The 18,873-nt window shown below is 40.9% G+C and overlaps 1 protein-coding gene across 2 annotated transcripts in view; it reads left to right on the forward strand.

Annotated features, from left to right (window-relative positions):
- The window catches only part of EFNB2 (ephrin B2), a 58,468-nt gene that overhangs the window by 31,925 nt on the left and 7,670 nt on the right, over positions 1–18,873 (forward strand). The window lies entirely within an intron of this gene.

An 18,873-nucleotide genomic window follows, 5' to 3' on the forward strand; every position in this document is an offset into this window, starting at 1 on the left:
TGGTTTGCTCATTTCTTCATATAGGATGCCTACATTCTGCATGGACTGGTTGCATGGAAACATGTAGCATTCAGCTGCACGTTGCAGCGCAGCACAGTTGAATGTAGGTCAAGCTGTTGTACCTGTTATCTAATATTAAATTATTTCACTATTAATATACTTCTGAATTGTATTTCAGTTCAGTATATATTCAATACAAAAAACAGCGACAATTTGTTGTTGACAAAGGACAGCTGGACATCTAAAGGGCCCCATTACCTCCAGCAGCTTAGGGCAGGGGTCAGCAAACTTTTTCAGCAGGGGGCCGGTCCACTGTCCCTCAGACCTTGTGGGGGGCCGGACTATATTTTGAAAAAATATTATAATATGCCCCACAAATAACCCAGAGATGCATTTTAAATAAAAGGACACATTCTACTCATGTAAAAACATGCTGATTCCTGGACCATCTGCGGGCCAGATTTAGAAGGCAATTGGGCCAGATCTGGGCCCCGGGCCTTAGTTTGCCTACCCATGGTTTATAGGGCCTCATCAAACCTAAATTTGGCCCTGATTAGAATGGTGCATAGCTGCCTCTCTGCCAGCCTTTGCCTGGGGAAAGCAGCATGGCAAATAACTGCCATAGTGGAACCCCTGAGGTTGGTCTGGTAGGCAGGTGGCTATTGCCAGCATTTCAGAGCAGAGGCTGAGCTTAGAGGCTGTGGGTCCTAGAAATCTGAACACTTCAAATATTCATAATAACTGAAAAATAGAGAAAATTGGGCATGGGGAATAGCAATGAAAGTAAGTAGCTATTTCAGAGTTACATTCATTCTCCTTGTTTCTAGTAGATTCATTTATAAATAAGAAACAGGAAAATAGTCGCAGCAACTTCAGTGTAATTAAAACCTGCAGCAATCAGAGAGTTGATGAAATAACGAATGTGGAATATTTAAAAATGCAATTTGCTGGGTTGTAAGATTATGTTGTAAAAATGCACTGCGCTGTCTTGGTGGGTAGTGCTCCCTGCTGTTGCCTGTGACATTTTCCAGAAATGTGCAAGGGAATTTCTATTTTGCTTGAGTGAGAAATGCAGCGCCGAAAGCAGAGACAGTTGCCAGTAGGCCTGATGAAAAAGTGCAACATAAAAACGTCTGTCTGTGCTCAAATAGCTGGTTCTGAGGATGAAATATTTCAGTTATCTAATGCTAGGGGGATTAATTCTCCACAGTAGGCCAACTGTGACATAAATGGCACCATTTTAATTATGACTTGAGAGTTATGGACACAAACGGAACTTCATGGTAGACTGTCAGCTTTGTCGTATCTGTGTCAGTAATCCCTCAGAGTAAATCCATAAGTAGGACTCATTTTCTTCATTTTTGTATAATTATTTCATTATGGCAATAAGGTATAATAGACATTACATTTCCGGGAGGATTAGGACATTCTTTAGGGGTTACAGAATTCACTGTCCCTTCAGCCTGGTGCCTTGGATATGGTACGAGATTTATCATAATGCCTCAGGAAGACATATTACTTGAAATAGGAACGTCTTGGCAGGATGCAATGCATGATTGGTTGGTGGTGCCTTAAAGGTCTGGTTTCAGATCACCTGTGACCAAAGCTGAAACTTAGTGAGGCATATATTTTCTTCACAAAAACAGGACACCAACATGCTAGAAATTCCCTCCATTTCTCAACTCCTCCAGATGTCCAGTTATGATCCTGTATTAGCACCAAGAATAGGACTTTTAATATTTGGATTGTCAGCCATAATTGTTCTTTCCATGAAGGGTATGTGACTGGGGAACAGCAGGTACTGCTTCCCCTTAGGAAGAAAGATAGGAGGCTGTCTTGCACAGAGTCAAATCATTGGTTCATCTAAACACTGGGACCTACCTCATGCGGTGCTCATGCTCTGCCACTGAACTTCAGCCCTTTTCCCTTGAGGAAAGAAAAGTCCCAAACCTATTATGAACAAAAGCAACAACTTTTTTTGTATTTGTAATGAATTAATTTTCAACCAGAGAATTAGTGTGCAAAGGCTTTCTTTATCCAACAAATACCTGAAGTAATTATTTGTAGGCGTCAGATACGAACATGTGGCTGAAGTGAAGTAATGCTGGGAGCTTCTGAGGGAAATGTGGCTTCCCTACCACTTGTTCATTCTTTGGAGAAAAAGGATGTGGCCACCAGTTAAGAAGAAAGACAGGAATGAGGATGAGTAATGGAATTGGTGTGTTGTTCCATTCTCTGCACATTTATTGAGTAGGAGTGACTACGTAACTTGCTCAGATGTTCACAGAACCTGTTCAGACTAATTTACCTTAATTCAGTCTGTTTCCAAGCCCATTCTGTGGCTCGACGCCTCTGCTCCGCCTGTGTTGTAATTCAGGTGCGAGAAAACCCCCACAAACATGGGATAAAAGACCATATCCAAACATAAATAGCTGTTGAAAGCATATCTCAGTTGCTTGTGCATGGAATCAACCTTTCATCATCATCATCATTTTCTTAAATTGGTACAGAATTAGTCTTTACTTTAGGGTAGATTATCTCATTAATTATTGTTTTCTTGGAGGCCCTGCCTGTCCCCCCCAATGGAAGAGAAGCTGGGAACAGGAAGCCCAGAATTCCTCTGGGACCTTGAACTAATCAGGGCCCAAGGAAGAAAGATGCAGAGGTCATTTCCTGCTCAACTTTCCACCAGCCTGAAAACTGGGCAGCTCTTCCATCACAATACAAATTGCAGTCGAGGTGGAGGGTTATTTTGAAATTTGCTCTTTTTTTTTAATTGTCCCATTCTTTATCCAAAAAACCCCCCTCTCAGAATAGTAAAGATGAGCATAAGTGACAGTCCTCACCATCACGCTTAAACTCTAAAAGACACAACACTTTAAAAAAATGAGATGGGAGGCGGGGCGGGGCGGGGGGGAAGCTTAAGGATCAGTTCATAAAGTTACAGTTCTTATGTCACCTAGGTGGGATAGAAACTGTTCATTTAGCCTGATGGAACTGCCAACACTAGTTCACAATTGGGGAGAGCCAAAATCTTTCAGCTGAGGTACTAGAGTAGTTCTGATTCCCTATTCTTGTCCCCTTTTATTTAAATCAACGACTCACTACTTACATACCATTTTTCTGGCAGAGATTAAAATAGTCATTTGTCTAGCCCAGCCTTTAGTCCAGGCATCCCCAACCTGTGGCCCTCCAGATGTCCTCCAGATGTTTTGGCCTACAACTCCCATGATCCCTAGCTAACAGGACCAGTGGTCAGGGATGATGGGAACTGTAGTCAAAACATCTGGAGGGCTGAAGGTTGGGGGGTGCCTGCTTTAGTCTCTAGATGTTGCTGGACTACAACTCCCATCGCCCCTCACCAGCATGGCCAGTGGTCAGGGATGATGGGAGCTGTAGTCAAGAACATCTGGGGACCCCAAGGTTGCAAAAGGCTGATGTAGCATATCATAAATGCCTTTACTGAATTAAGCCACATTTGATGCAAACAATTGTGGAAAGAAATAATAGTAGTAGTAGTAGTAGTAGTAGTAGTAATAATAATAATAATAATAATAATAATAATACAGAAACGTGTAGAGAGTTTTCTGTGTGGATAAAACAGTATCAACTATTTGTATAATGTGGCTGGGATTATGAGTGTCCAATTCAATGCTTTAAGAAAAATCTTTCTGGTCTTAGTACCTCAACAGAAGCCTGAAGGAGAATTTACAGGGTTACTTAACACATGTCATACCCTTTAACACAGAGCCTTCCACTTAGTCACACACCCAGGAATGAATATTACTAAATGAATTGCCTTCCAAAAATTAATTGAAGGCCAGGTTGATTATCTTAATTTGAAGGTCCTCCAGATGTTGTTGTACTCCAGCTCCCATTGGCTCCAGCCAACATGGCCCAGTGGTCACGGGTGATGAGAGTTGCAGTCAAGCAACATCTGGGGGGGGGCACAGGTACTCCAACCCCATTGTGAAGTAATAGATACAAATCAATTTGGGCTTGTGAGAAAACACAGTTTGTTTGGGATATTGTCAAGCAGTGGGATTATTGACAGGTTGCTAGAACAGAAGTTGTTCCTTGGATTTTCCTGTTCAGTTTCTCAGATAGTTTGACAAAACCACATCTCTAGACCAGGCTCCAGTTTGCTTAGTTATTAAATTTATGTTCCACCCTTCCACACAAAGGACCCATGGGCAGCTAATTATGGGTCTTAATTAGCTCTCTCATTTGCTCTCTCATTACTAGATGTTGATCTAGTCCAAACCATAATAAATGAACCTTTCTTGGGTTGGAGACATAATTTCATGTGGGTTCCATAGTATGTAAGAGCAGTGATAACAGTCACTCAAGAATATATATTTACTTCTGATACGGCATTTGAAAGAGGGACCTAGTGCTTCATCGCCATGGTTTAACATCTGGAGCTGCCATCTGCATACTCTTAAGATAACCACTGGCTTTGCTAGCCAAATAGAATATATATGGCTTTCCTTCTTCTTTTTTGCCAACTTCTTCAAGTGACCCATTTTTGTAACTGCCTTCTGACTAAGATTAACAGAAAGAAAAACAAAGGTTATGCACAATGCAGAACTTGCAACAACAGCAGAAAATCCTCCTGGATGGAATAAATTCTTATGTCTGCTGGTCCCACTAAACTCTGAGCAACTTCCGATAAAACATGCCTAGGATCAAGTCGAGGGGTGTAATCAACCTGGCCTGTATTAAAAAAGAGTGTTTTGTGTCTCTTGTTAAAGTCAAGTTATTTAATGGATGGAATTTTCAACTGGCCATAAAGTTGTTTTGTTTCCTAGTGGACAGTCTTCGGTTCACTGCTTGATGTCTCCACCCCCATAAGACACATATACATATATAGTTATTTGGTCAGTTCCTAAATTACATTTGTGCAATAGAAAACACGCTTTTGCAAAACAAAGCTAACAAGACAACATTTTATTCATATGCTGCTTGTGTTTGCTAAGCATCTGAACAGCCACACATCAGGAAAGCAGGCCAGTTAAAAAACAAAAAACCAAAAAAACTGGGGAAGGCTTGTGGCAAAAATAGAAGCAGCCAAGCTCAGAACAAAACACAGTGACTTGGCCATTTTGTTTACTGTATCAGGGGATCTACTGTGGTCGAAGGTGGTGTGCACTATGTCAAGTGATAAAGCTTCTGCATGCTCTCAGTTTTCTTTTCTTTTTAAAAATTATCTGAAAAAATGAGTTTTGAGACAAATCTTAGGAATGGCGGTTCATCCTGTCCCTGAGTTTAATTTATAAAAATATGTATATACCCCCCTTTCATGTCTGGGTGGTGTAAAGTAATATAAAAACATAAAGAAGCATTTTTGGATTGAGGCATAACAAAGAAACTACAGTTCCGCTTCTTTTTGCAATATATAAATAACAATATCTCTCTGTATATATATGAATAAAAGTTATTACTGGTTTCTGAACAGTTGCCCAACAACACCCTCTCTCAGTTGATTCCATATGCCTTGTTTTGTTTCAATAGACTGAGCTGATTTGTTTTTTCCACAGCTGCATTATCATCCTTATTTTTAAAAGAATAAAGTTGTGTTTACTTTCAGAAACGGAACATTTGTGGCTATAGCCTGCCCTCCATGCAGTAGGGAAACGCTTATCTTGAAAGCCACCTTCGGTCAGCAAATTGCATTCCTTGCTCTCTTTCTCCTACCTACGTCTTCCAAATGAATAAACAAATTACCTTCAGCCCCTCTTAACTGTAAGATGATATAAGGTGGTCAGTTATTGCGAGCCTTTTAAAGGGACTCTTGTTCAGCTGCGGTGGAATTAAATATAATTTTCACAAATAAAATTACTGGGTCTCCCCCCCCCCTCCCAAGATTTGCAGAGCTTCAGATTCCTGTACAAAGCTGGTGAGGCTAATGGAGGTTCAGTCTGCTGGGTCTCCCTTCCCAACCCACATAGGTCCTATAAACTGAACGGAGCTGCTGTAGATTGCCTTTGTTCATATTAAGGTGCCATTATCTAGGCAGAGTGCTGGCTGCTCATCTCATTTAAAACTAGCTGGAATGGTAGTACAGCAGGAATATGTAAGTACCCCTTGCTTCATTCCCAAGTGTGGCAAATAAGAGGACAGGATGGATTTGCTTCTTAATAGGTGGGAACCACTGAGCGAAAAATGAACCCCCCCTTCTCCAAACTCGCTAACGTGTACTAGATATGAAAGGAGACAGGAAACAAGGAGTGATGGCTTAGAAAGGAAGAATTATTATTTAGGAATTGCTCAGACTTGAAAGGGTTTTTAATATTTTATCATATGTAGTTGAATAATTCCAGCTTCTGTTTATTTATAGCATTCCCCCACCCACACGCTCTGCTTTGTAAATGATTTAACAATGCCAAGGATAAAATGATGCCACAAAGGAGAAAGCCATTTCTCTGCTTAAGGAGCTTTTATATATTCATTATGTAGATTAGCATTAAATGAACTAAAATGCTTTAAACAAAATAAATAACTTAAGCCACTGTGTTACAAAGGCTTACACACACAGAGGTTTAATTTTATGTATATAAAGCATCTCTGTGACTTAAGTAGGACTACTCCCATGTGTAAAGTTAACTACTGGTGTAAAACTCTGCAAAATGAGTGCCCTAAGGCCCTTTCCCTCTTGCTATGGGATTTGAAGAACTCTCATTAAATCAAAGGGAGTCATTTGCATCCTGCTAAAGAGTAGGCCCATTAAAGAAGAGCAAGAATAAATTTAAATGAGCAACATAATACGTTTTGGAAATGTGCTTAATGTTTCTTTACATAGATATGGGCAAGCAGAAGTTTTATATGTGTGTGTGTGTGTACATATGGGATGATATGGTGCTATTATGAATATTGGTATCGGAGCAAACCCCACATATAGCAAAACCCATTTATAGATTTCCACCTGCAAGTTTTATATATAATTTTTGCCTTGATGTATTTCATTTATGTTTAATTTAACAGAGATCGGAATCATGTGCCAAAAATAATGAGTATTATTTTTATTCCAAAATGAGCACTGATTTATTCCCCCCCCTTATTTCTGCACCATGATAGAAATGACTGAAAAAATGAGTAAAGTGCCATTGTTTAAAAATAAAAATGTTATTTTGTAGGAACCTTTTAAAGTCTTAAATAGTTGCCAACTCAAAATATCAAGGGACACAATTTGCAGCAGTATACTGATGTATACTGATATATATCATTTTCTGCATAAAAACAATGCATCAATTATATTTTGTTAAAGTGTAATTAGGCCTGGGCGATATATTGATATATCGCCCAGGACTGATATGAGGGGCAGTCTGTGATGACTGCTTCACTCAGCAGTATATTGCTGGTGAAATTGCCACTGCTGCAGAGTCCCTCTGTTACTTACCAGTGGCAGGATGGAGGCTCTGTTAAAGTGCTCCCCCCACCCTCGTCTGAAGGAGCCCTGATCCTTCTCCTGCTCGTGTGCAAACCAGAGAAACATGGGCGCTCCCCCAGTTGGAGAGCGGCAGGCTTCACGCTCCCCAGCTGAGCAGCGCCGATCTTTTTCCTGCTTGTGTTCAAAGAAGTCCCCGTCTCTTGCACTTCACTGCCCCGTCCCTCCGGCTCGTTGTGTATGTGCTGAAGGGGCTGGTGGGCTTGCTCAGCCAGTGCGGGGGGGCAGGCGAGCTACCTCTTTCTTGGGGAATGGGGGGGGGGAGTGAGCTGTCTCTTTCTCCTGGGAGAAAGAGGTAGCTCTCCCATACTCCCCTCCCCACCGGCGAAGGCAGAGGGAGTCCTGCAAACAGAGCCTGTCACATAGCACCTTTCAGGGTGCTGCTTCCAATGTGTGGAAGATGGTGCCCGCTTGCATGTTGCTTTTGAGGGCTGAAGTTTTATCCCTTTTTCCCTAAGTGTTTTGTGTGCATTTTCAGCATTTGATTATGTAGCAGAAAGCCAAATTTATTACCGGGGCAGTGATTTCTGCCTAAAATATTTAAGGATGCGACAGTACAGAGCATACTGATAAAACTTTGCTTATCTGCTTGATAGGCAATATACATAGGTTGCATTGTTCATAGCCAATTCTACTAAATTTCAGAAGATTATGAACTAGTGGGTTGTCATGAAGGTTTAGATGGTTGGCAGGGTAAGCTTTGCTGCTCTGTGTTGCCTTTTGTACGCAAGAAACTTGATTTTTGTTAATTGTTCATTCTCCTATGAAGACTAATGATAAAGGCAAAAATATTGATGCATATTCAGTAATCCATGTACCAGCTTATAAGCCTGTTTTAATATTATTCTCTGAAGCAAACTGGGGGTGGAGTTTTTGCTCTACTTGAGTGGGGAAGTGAGGTCAAAATTCAAAATACCACTGAATTCTGATTCCTCTGAGATCAGTCTTAATTAAAATATGTTTCTAACTCTGGGCATAAACCTCTTCAGTACATAACCCGTAAAACCACAGCTGTTCTAAACTTCTCTCTTTTACTTGTTTATTGCTTTTCGAAATTTCATTTACAAAGCATGAAAACAATAAGCAACCTCCTTGTAATATTAAATAATATTATGTTTATATTATTTAATGTTACAAGGAGGTTGCTTATTGTTAAGCAAGGAAAAATAACTGTGTTATCTTTCTTGATAGGCTCCGTAACTGACCTGGAGACTTAAAATGCCAAATCATTTTTGTGTGTCTGATAGACAATGGCCAGAGGATCTAAATAGCTTTTTGTGTTCTGCAATAAAGCTTGCTTCTGTTTTTGCTAGAAGTAAAAGCGGGAGATGAAGGTATTCTTTTATTGAAGCAAACATGTGGAAAATTGCACTAGATTGTTATAGTAGAGAATATCTCCCCTGAAAGGAATGAGGTTCATCTGTAGGGCAAACCCTTACTGTGTCACTGCATTGGGGTTACTGTTGGACTCTTGCGGTCACTGCAAATAACGTCATGTCCATCTAAGCCATTAGAGCCGTGCGAGTGGCACATTTTCTCATCTGTAGTGTTATATTCTAAAATGTCACTAGGCATTAACTCTGTCAATGGTGATGTCCTACCACCTAGAGATGAACCCTGCCTCAAGATGATGTTTTCCACTCCAGTGCCACTCTTACAGCAATTACTGGGTCATTAATATCATTGCATGCAATTAGTGACAGTAGACTGCACACAAGGAGTTTGCGATATTTTTTTCCACCCCCCCCCTCCCCGCAGGAACTTTTTATTCTAACCTTTTTATTAAGAGGGGGAAAGGAGGGGAGAGGTTTAGCAAAAAACTGTAGAAGATTTAAGGGGATGCAGATGGAAATCATTGAGGGCAAATCTGTGGACGGATAATATCTTCCCAGGCTCCCTTAAGGCAGCCATTTTCCCATGGACAAACCCATGCATCATTTAGAACAATTGGTGTAACTCAAATACGAATTCGCTTTCTCCATTTTTTTGCTCAGCTGAAGGTTTACGAAAATATCATAGAACGGGTTGGGAAGTATTTCTTGGACTCTTTCCAAGCTTGAGGTATATAAAAATATAAAGAGAGAACTCTCTCTAGTATGAAGAAACAGCATGTAGAAACGGCAGGTTTTTCCATTGGCTTGTTTATAGAAAACATATATAGCGGATTTCAGCACATAAACTGTGGTATTGGTCCTACAGAGAGAGGAAAAAAAATAGAAGCTTGACGATTCCTTTTTATTGTGTCAGTGTGTCTCAAATATATTCAAAGGCAGCGTTTGAGTTGCACAGAAAACTTAAGTCAGGTATAAGATGTTCAGAACAGATATATTGTGGGAGCAGGCTGATAATGCCATTTTGATAAATGCCACTCTTTCCTGTGTGGCTTTGGCTTAACCTTTGCATCGTCAGCCCGAGCTGCAACCAACATCTTTGCCCATCTTATTCTCTATTTCCTGTCCTGTGTTGTTTCCACACTGTCTATTTTAGACACCAGCCCTTGATGGTGATATCAGGGAACAATGGTGCGTAGCATCCTCTATGGGCCACTGGTTTGGGTGGTGCCTCCATCAGGGGACCTTAGCTGTACCTAATAGGGTGGTAAGCTCCCACTGTGGCAGGAGGCAACAAGAGTCCTGGAAAAGAGGTGTTTCAGGTCATAGTGCTTGCAGCGTTGAGTTTTCTGGATCCAAAGCACTGCAGATCCCCTGTGAACCTTGAGGCCCTTCAGCTGTACTCAACCTGGCTAAAGTGAGCAGTAAGCTTCGGATAAGGAGGTGTATCTGCTGGGTTTGGATGGCTCTACCCAAAAGTAAATGCTTCATTGTGCCAATAAAGGCCTTTCCAGGTGAGAAACATACAAGTTTAGGGGAAATCCAGATTCCTTTCCCCTTAAGCCTAGTGCCTTCCCTCCATTCCTTTTTCATTGTTTTTTTCCTGGATAATGTATCTTTTCCAGCATTTAAAAGAAAGGAAATTCCTTTAGGGAAATGCGATTCTCCTTTCCCCTCTTCTTAGTCGTGCTTGCATTTGTGAAAGCAGTATGAGCAGAGTCTGCATGAGTATTTGCAGATTGCTAGTGCCTGTGATACTTATTGGTGAGCAATGACATACTTGCTGTCCTATATCTGAAAAAAGGGGAGGGTATGAACAGCAATACAAGGTGTGCCCAGTGGTGAGACAGTACAGGAGAAAAGGTAGATCGACAGAGCTTTGGTCAGGTTTTAAAAGTAAATTAATTATTTTTTAAAAATGTCTTGAATTTACAAAGACAAAAGAGTACATTTCCATTGGAATCAGTGGAACACTCTGCTTCTAATTATATTCTGCTGCTCCACTTCTAAAAAGGGGATTGACCTTCTTTTCAGCAAAGCTACTTACTGCCACATGCATTGTGGGATCAGAGAACTTTGGTGTTGACTCTCGTGGGAGTTTTGCAGCACTATCTCTTGTTACGAACACAATTCTGGTTTTTCTTCCCATCTCAAAAGGCTGTGAAAACATTCCCAGGAGCAATTCCTGATAGCGAGAACACACTAACTGAAACAACAATGCAGAAAACTCTTAGCTGTAATGGAACATTTGGATTGTGTAAATTAACACTCTTCATAAAGTAGACTTCCAATTATTATTATTATTTTAAAAAACTTTAAATTGTGTGTGTATGTGTGGCATTTAGGGGACCATATGGAGGGCAAGAAAAAGGCTGCACAATAGATTAAGCTAACAGGTGTCATTGCTGTGCAGTCTTTGTTAACATTTGGGGAAGCTGGTTATTGTGTAGAGCAGAAAACAAATACAGTAGCACTTCAGCTTACGTTACGCTACATTACCCTTGGGTAACGTAAACTTTGGGTTGTGAAAGTGGCAAGCCTGGAAGTGTTTTGCCGCATGTGCAGAAGTGGTCTACCGCCGTGCGCATGCGCAGAAGCAGTCTACCGCCATGCGTGCATGTGCAGAAGCAGTCTACCGCTTCTCCTCCGGTTGCAAAAACCTCAGGATCCGGCTGGATTTCCGGAACGGATCCCGTTCACAACCAGAGGTACCACTGTACAGCCCTTTTCCTGGGGTGCGTCTCCATAAAAAATAAAAAACAAGGTTTGGCTGTAAAAAAACACACAAAAAAACTAGTGAGACCATTGTGGACCTGGGGGTATGAGCTGTGGAGCTCTAACTTGAATTAGTGACACCCTATACAAATAGTTGCACCCAAGACACCCAGAAGAAATAAGCTACCATGTTCTGGTCTCCCTGTCTGGCCTCGTGCCACTGAATAAGCATCTTGAAATTCAGGAGGAGAAAACTGTTAGCTGAGAGATGACCTGTGCTTGCAACCGTAACCCTTTTCCAATGAACACTGCATGCATTTCTTCATGTAATGGAGGGCCAGGATGGTTCTGCTTGACTAAAATGGGCTCCCCCTGTCATGTGGAGGATCCTGGCATGGACTGCAATGTACACATGGAAACCCAGTTCTCAGAGTGAAGGTGGATGGAAGGGGGCTATTCAGGAGAAGAGGGCTCATGATCACTTGTCTTGTCGCATTTACAGTCTTAAGAAAACACGTGACACACATGACAAAGGGCACTGAGAAGTAGGTGATTGTTGGGTGGGCTTGTAGGTGGTGGTAGGTCATCAGCTGGAGGGGGTCCTGGCATTGGCATCCCCTGTACTGAATGGTCTCAGAAGTATGGAAACATGTGAATTGTCTGGACCTTCTGCATGGAAGGAATGAGTCCTCTGGTCCTCAGCTCCCTGGTTGCATGTGCATAATGTTAAATCAGCAGTAGAAATGTCTTCTTTATGAGCAGCAAGACCTATGTGTTGATTCACCTCTTGATACCATTAGAAAGCACTTTGAATTCAGGATTCAGTATAATTTAAAATGGCGTGTTGCTTATTTTTGTTAGTTAAACAAACAAGGAAACGCGCTCCTTCCCCAACGTAAATTTGACATGGATCAACAAGCACAGCAATGGAGCAACTCAATGTGCTTAAAATGAGTTTCTTCTACATCTTCCAGGCTCTCGAAGCTCTGGGATCAGAGGATTGGTGTAAGAAAAAAAGCAACTTTAATACCATTTAATTAAAAAAAAACACTGTGCTCAGATCACCACAGCTGGTTTATGTGCAGTTTCTAGTTGTTCCAGAAACAAGCACCTTGATTTGTAGTTTTTCAGTCTGTGTGGTTCTGGGTATTTTTAAATCTGTCTTGTAAAATTAGATAACACATGTGTAAGAAGAAGTAATTACTTGATGCTTTACCAAGGAAAGCATTTAATGAAGGCAAAAGCAACTGGCAGCAGCTATGTTATAGATATGCAATCCCATGGCAAACACACACACACACACTTCTATTTTTTGTTAAGACCGTGTACTCAATAATCCTGTGAATTCACATTAGATCAAGCACAGCTTTGCATCAAGAATAGTTCTTTTTGCTATAACTGTATCTAAAGCTTTGGTGATTTCCCCCCCTCTTAGGATTCCCCCCCCTTTTTTTTACTGATCTGTCTTTTAAGGATAGCATTTGCTGAAATTTGGATAATAGCCCACATTTGCAGGTTGCCTTAGCTTTTAAGAACCTTAATTTTTAAGAACCTAAATTCTTGAAAATAGGGCTTTAACTATCTAGAGGAGCCTTGGCAGTTCTTTGGATGACATGCCGCTTGGTTGTAATGCTGATGAAGACGTAATATGAGGTGGGTTGAGGATAACAGCCAGAGTTGGCTCTCCCAGGAGAAGACTTTGTTGACCTTGCAGCAGGTTCCTTGGCATGGTAACTTTTGTCCTAGCTGCTTTTGCTCACATATGTACTAAGCTCAGAGAAGCCTTAAAGGGACCCCTGACCATTAGGTCCAGTCGTGGCCGACTCTGGGGTTGCGGCGCTCATCTCGCTTTATTGGCCGAGGGAGCCGGCGTACAGCTTCCAGGCCATGTGGCCAGCATGACTAAGCCGCTTCTGGCGAACCAGAGCAGCGAACGGAAACACCATTTACCTTCCCGCCAGTGCGGTACCTATTTATCTACTTGCACTTTGATGTGCTTTTGAACTGCTAGGTTGGCAGGAGCAGGGATTGAGCAACGGGAGCTCAACCCGTTGCAGGGATTCGAACCACCAACCTTCTGATCAGCAAGTCCTAGGCTCTGTGGTTTAACCCACAGCACCACCCACATCCCCAGAGAAGCTATACCTCTGTGTAAACTCTTTCCAAAAACTTGTTTGATCTGATACAAGAGGACTATAGGAGGAGACAGCACCATTCAAAACACTGTCATCTCTTTTAAAAACCTTAGTTCTTAGGCCAAGACACATTACCACCATCACCCGTGTGTGTGTGTGTGTGTGTGTGTGTGTGTTTAGGGTAGGAGATGGTTAACGTTTTAAGCTTTGTTATCCCACTGCCAAGAATAGGTTTATATCGTCACAACAAATACCAAGAAGCAGCTTGTGAAACTGAACCAACCAAATATATAGGTAAAGTACCATGAATGCTTTTGGATGGTATTCGAAATCCAACAGCTCTGATAAAAGTGGGACATTCCATTGTTTGTTTCGCACAGTGAGCATTTTTGGGTGCCACAATCTCTTCCTGGGAAAAAAAGCACCTTTCAAGGCTATGATCTTGTGCGTGTCATGTGACTTGCATGGGAGTGTGGACCTGGAAAACTACATCCCATTTACTCATCTGGGAGTGTGTGATATCTAGAGTGCAGTAGTTATAGCATTGGACAAGGACTTGGGTTCATATCCTCACTCAGCCATGGAACTCAGTGGGTGATGGGTCAACCTAAGCTCTCTCACAAGGCTATTGTGAAAATAAAATGGAGGGGAAGAGGGGCATGAACACAGAGACCAGTACAAAATTTAAAGCAATTAAATTGCATTTCAAAGCACCAGTATTTTTTCTTACCCAGCTGTACATGGTGGTTTTACAGGGCTGCTTGTATAGGGTACTGCAATAAATAGATCCTCCATATTTTTTTTTACATCGAATCTTAACTGATTGCTTGAGTTATGCTAGCTTAGCCCAAAATATTTAATATTAAATTTTAAAAGGGGGAGGGATTGTGGTTGAAGTGGACACCATCACCCAGCGCTTAAAAATACAATTGGTAGCTGATGCCTAGGACCTGTGGTTTCACTGCAGTACATTCCGCTTGCTTTTAAAAAGCAATTTTGCATTCTGTTTGGAAGAGGGGCATGTGTCTTGATTTTGTGTGTGTCTTTGCTTCATTTCTAATCTCTTAGTGAATGAAAGGCTGTATCCAGGCACAAATCCAGCAGCTTAATTCTCCATCTGATTAGAGCAATGTTACTAACTTGATGGGTTGAAAACAGCCAAGATCCAGGCAGTGGCTTAGCCTCCCGGGAGGCAGAGTAATAACAATCAAATGAAGATGTATTAAAATGTAATATTACTTGTGCTCCATGGGGACTGTATGGAAATCATAACCCAGAAACTTTCTTGTCTGTCTGTCTCACTGATTTCTTTTCCTCTGCATTTAGAGTGAGCCCACTTCATTCTATAAGCAGGGGTGGCATAGTTTTTGAAGCATATAAATATGACGAATCAAAACTTGGTTTATAGGATTTTCAGTGCTTTTAATGTAAGATTACCCTTTGAAGGCCAGACTTTTTCAGCCAAGTAAAATGTTCCTTGAGCTTGAAACCATGTTTAGAATTGTATTTTAGAATTGCTCTGCATTGCCCTCAGATTTTTAATTGCGTTTTTTAATTGTATATTTTTAAAAAAACGAAAACAAGGAATAATCATGCACGCCCTGCTTTCTTTATAGAAATATAATTCCTGTAAGTTCAGTGTATAATATACAAGTTGGGATATTGAGATAAAATAACATAACAGTGACAAAAACATGTTACACTAGTTTATTCATTACATTGATATTTTGTCTCTGTCTCTGGGCGATTTACAGAAATAAAAAAGCAAGCACAAAATTTAAATGATAAAAATACTAAAACCAATTATAAATCAAGGCAGCCAAGGTCACAACACAAGCACTGCAATGAAAACCAACATAAAAGCAGCCGGGGGAATATCTCAGCCTGCAGAAATCTGAACTCACCAAGCAAAACGCAGCCTAGTGAGTACGTTATGTGGCCAGTTTTGCTAACTTACATGGCCAGCAAAAGCAGCAGGTTCATAAAGTCCGCAGTGGACTGGTGTTTATTTATTTAAAATTTATATCCCAGCTATCTGCCTGAAAGTGAAGCACTCCAGGCAGGCGCAACTCTATCCAACTATTTAGAATACAAACAGTATAAAAAAGAAACTTCAGATCATGTTCCGAGAGCAGAAACAGTATCAGTCACAGTGATATGAGACTGGCCTTGGCAGGGTCAGTCACAAACAAATTGTGTAGGAGACTAGGTAAAAAATATTGGGCAAACAACCTTTTTTGTCTTCAGCTTTATTATTGTTCTGAATTATTTATTTTCTTTAATGTTAGTTATTAACTGATTCAAATGGGCTTCCAGTTGTGGTTTTCTGCGTAACAAGTTTGTTGAGTAATAAACAATATTGAGATTGAGGTTAAGAGCAATGAATGAGACAGGGCTGTATAGGTCAGTTGGTTGGAGCATGGTGCTGATAATGCCAAGGTTGCAGGTTCGATCCCCATAAGGGACAGTTGCACATTATTGCATTTCAGGGGGTTGGACTAGATCCTCAGGGTCCCTTCCTACTTTATGATTTATATATATATATATAGAGAGAGAGAGAGAGATTTAAACATGGAGAGATGTATTTGTTTTTATGTCAGTGAAAACCTTACTGTTTCCTTACATGGAGTAGAAATGGATCCGATTTCATAGAAAGGCAAGCTAGACCTTTTCATCCATGTTGGGAGCCTGAGTTCAGCTTCTTTAGTTTGCTGGGTGATACCAGCAAAAGGAGGACAAACCACTGGTCTGTTCCTAAGTAACTGCAATTTGAGAGGGGGAGGGGAATTCATTTGACAAGTTACTATGATAGTTCGGTTTTTATTATGGTGTCGACATTAGACCGTGTGAGGACTGTCATCTGCCCTGTGGTGAAGTAATGCTTTCATTTACAGTATATGGATGTGGATAGTGTCATTGCATAGCTTGGCCATTGGGTGGCACTGGACTTAGTTTTAGCTCAGTGGTGTCAAGAGCTCCTTGTTGTTCTGTTCTTCTTTAAGAGACATTTAATGCCCTTGTTGATATGTCCTTTAAGCCTTCATTGGAGAATGGCCACTCAGCTGGGTTAGGGCTATGATGGAGTCACTTTAAAAAAAAAATCTATATATTTAGCTGAAAGGAATAAATGTTTCAGAATATGACAGTTATATTTTAATAAGGTCAAACTATCTTGGCGTTTTCTCTTGTTGTTTATACACTCCTTTTCCACCAGCTATCAGGAGCTTTAAACAACACGCAGAGTTTCATCCCAGGCAAATGCTGTCCAAGACATGTTGATGACTGGAAAAAAAAAATCCAAATGCCTCCCTTGCAGCGCACGCCAAAAGGGCACCACCATAAAAAGCAGGCAAATGAGGAATGCAGGAGGTATAGGTGCCTGGTTTTTATTTCAAGCCAAATTATCAATATCTCGATTACCTAGCAAAAGGAGAGTTTCTGTTGCTTAATAGTCAGCACAAAGCCTTTTCACTGCATCCTCATTTGCCAACAAATGTTCAACAGTCCTCATGAACCTAATGTTCCTCACAGTAACTTAGAATTCATCAGGGACTTAGGCGAAATCAGCATTGCAACTTTGATTCTAAAGAAGTAAGGCATGTAGAGATCCTTTAGGAGCGCAGTGGTATAACAACTCCTATATTCCTTTTGTGCCACTAGTTTTGAGATTTTGTCTTCTGCAGCGTTCTTTGCTGTGTCATACAGAGGTTAAGCTGTGAATTGTTTAGGTTGCATTGCCATTGCCTAGATCATGGGTTAAACAAATGGTCTCTCTCTTTTTTTTACAGTGTAGAAAGACACCAACTGCAGTCTGACTCTATTATGCTTTAATCTGCAAAAGGCAGCTAAAGGCAGTTGAATTCCTAAAGCTTAGTATTAAGAGGAGGATGGTTACTGTTTATTTGCTATTTTCTCTACCGAAGCTCTATTTCAGTATTTCTGTACGCTGTTGGCCAGTGTACAGATTACAAGGACAGAAACAAAGAGGTCATAAAAAAAACACACAGCAAAAGATGCATTTGATTTATGTCCCAAACTGGTTCTTAGTATTGATTTTTCTTTTCTCTGAGGGGGAGAAAAAAGATCTCAACAAAACAAAGCTATACATCTCCATTATTTTCTGAGCTTGGCCCCACAGATGTGCACAATTTTCCCAAGCCAAATTTCTCACTTTAAAAATGCACATGCAAGGAGTCAGAAAACGGAGAGGTGAAATTTGGCCAGCTAACATTTGTGTGAGATGGAAAGCCAGAATTAGCCCGGGATGCCTGGGCAAGCTCAGCTACAAGGATAATATGAGAGGGAGCTGCGAGAAGGAAGTTCATGTAGTGAGGAATTATGTTACACCCACAAGGAGGGCGAAGTAGAACAAAAGCAGGAACTAGATCAAAGGGAAGGAAAAGGTTCATAGTTTTTGCAGCTAGTGAGAAGATTAGAGAAAGAAAAATATCAACATGGGGCTGGGAAGACACTTAGTGAAAGGGGGTCTAGGAGTATGAAGGAACTCAGGAATGTATATAAGGTACATCTTTCTAAGAAAAAGAAAGAGTTATGGGGCCATATCTAAATTAGATGAAAAGGAGATTCTTCTTAGTACCAGAAGTGCCGCTTAATTGCTTTTTCTTCATGGAAACCCCCTGCAAGGACTTTCATGGCTTTTCCCTTTCCTTTAATATTTTAGTAAGTTACCAGATGTTGTTGCAAATGTGCCTTGCAAAGGCTATAGAGTACTAGGGTAGGAGAAAGTACTGGGGGGAAACCCCCCAATAATGTTGATACCAGATTTATTAGGGCTATAATCAGTTAGTAATATTAAAAGTTGTCATGGCGTTATTCATCAAGATAGATAGTCTGTGCAGCTATTTCTGCTCAGTGCATGAAATATTGTTTGCCACTTCAAAATCCTTGCGATAGATAAATAATGTCCGTTCTCGAAGTCCCATGAATTAAAATGGGGAACTGCAGGTTCCATTCAGCCCATTCCTGCCTTCAGAGTATCCCTACCTTGCAACTTGATAATTAAAATACCAAGGGCTAACCCAGCCCCCCCCCCAGTCCAATCCCACTCTTCTTGCAGCTTTCTTGAGCAATTTGCCAGTGACATCTTCCCCTCCCTTTTGGCTCTCAACTGATCAGCAACTTCCCCTAGAATTTGGGAGTGTGCATTGGTCTCTGGGAAGAGAATTTGCTTCAGTGGGATTTTTGCCAAATTCTATTTGCCCTTAAGGGGAGATGAATAGGTAGA

This window comes from Podarcis erhardii (genome assembly GCF_964252035.2).
Source record: "Podarcis erhardii genome assembly, chromosome: 4".
NCBI classification, from domain to species: Eukaryota; Metazoa; Chordata; class Lepidosauria; order Squamata; family Lacertidae; genus Podarcis; species Podarcis erhardii.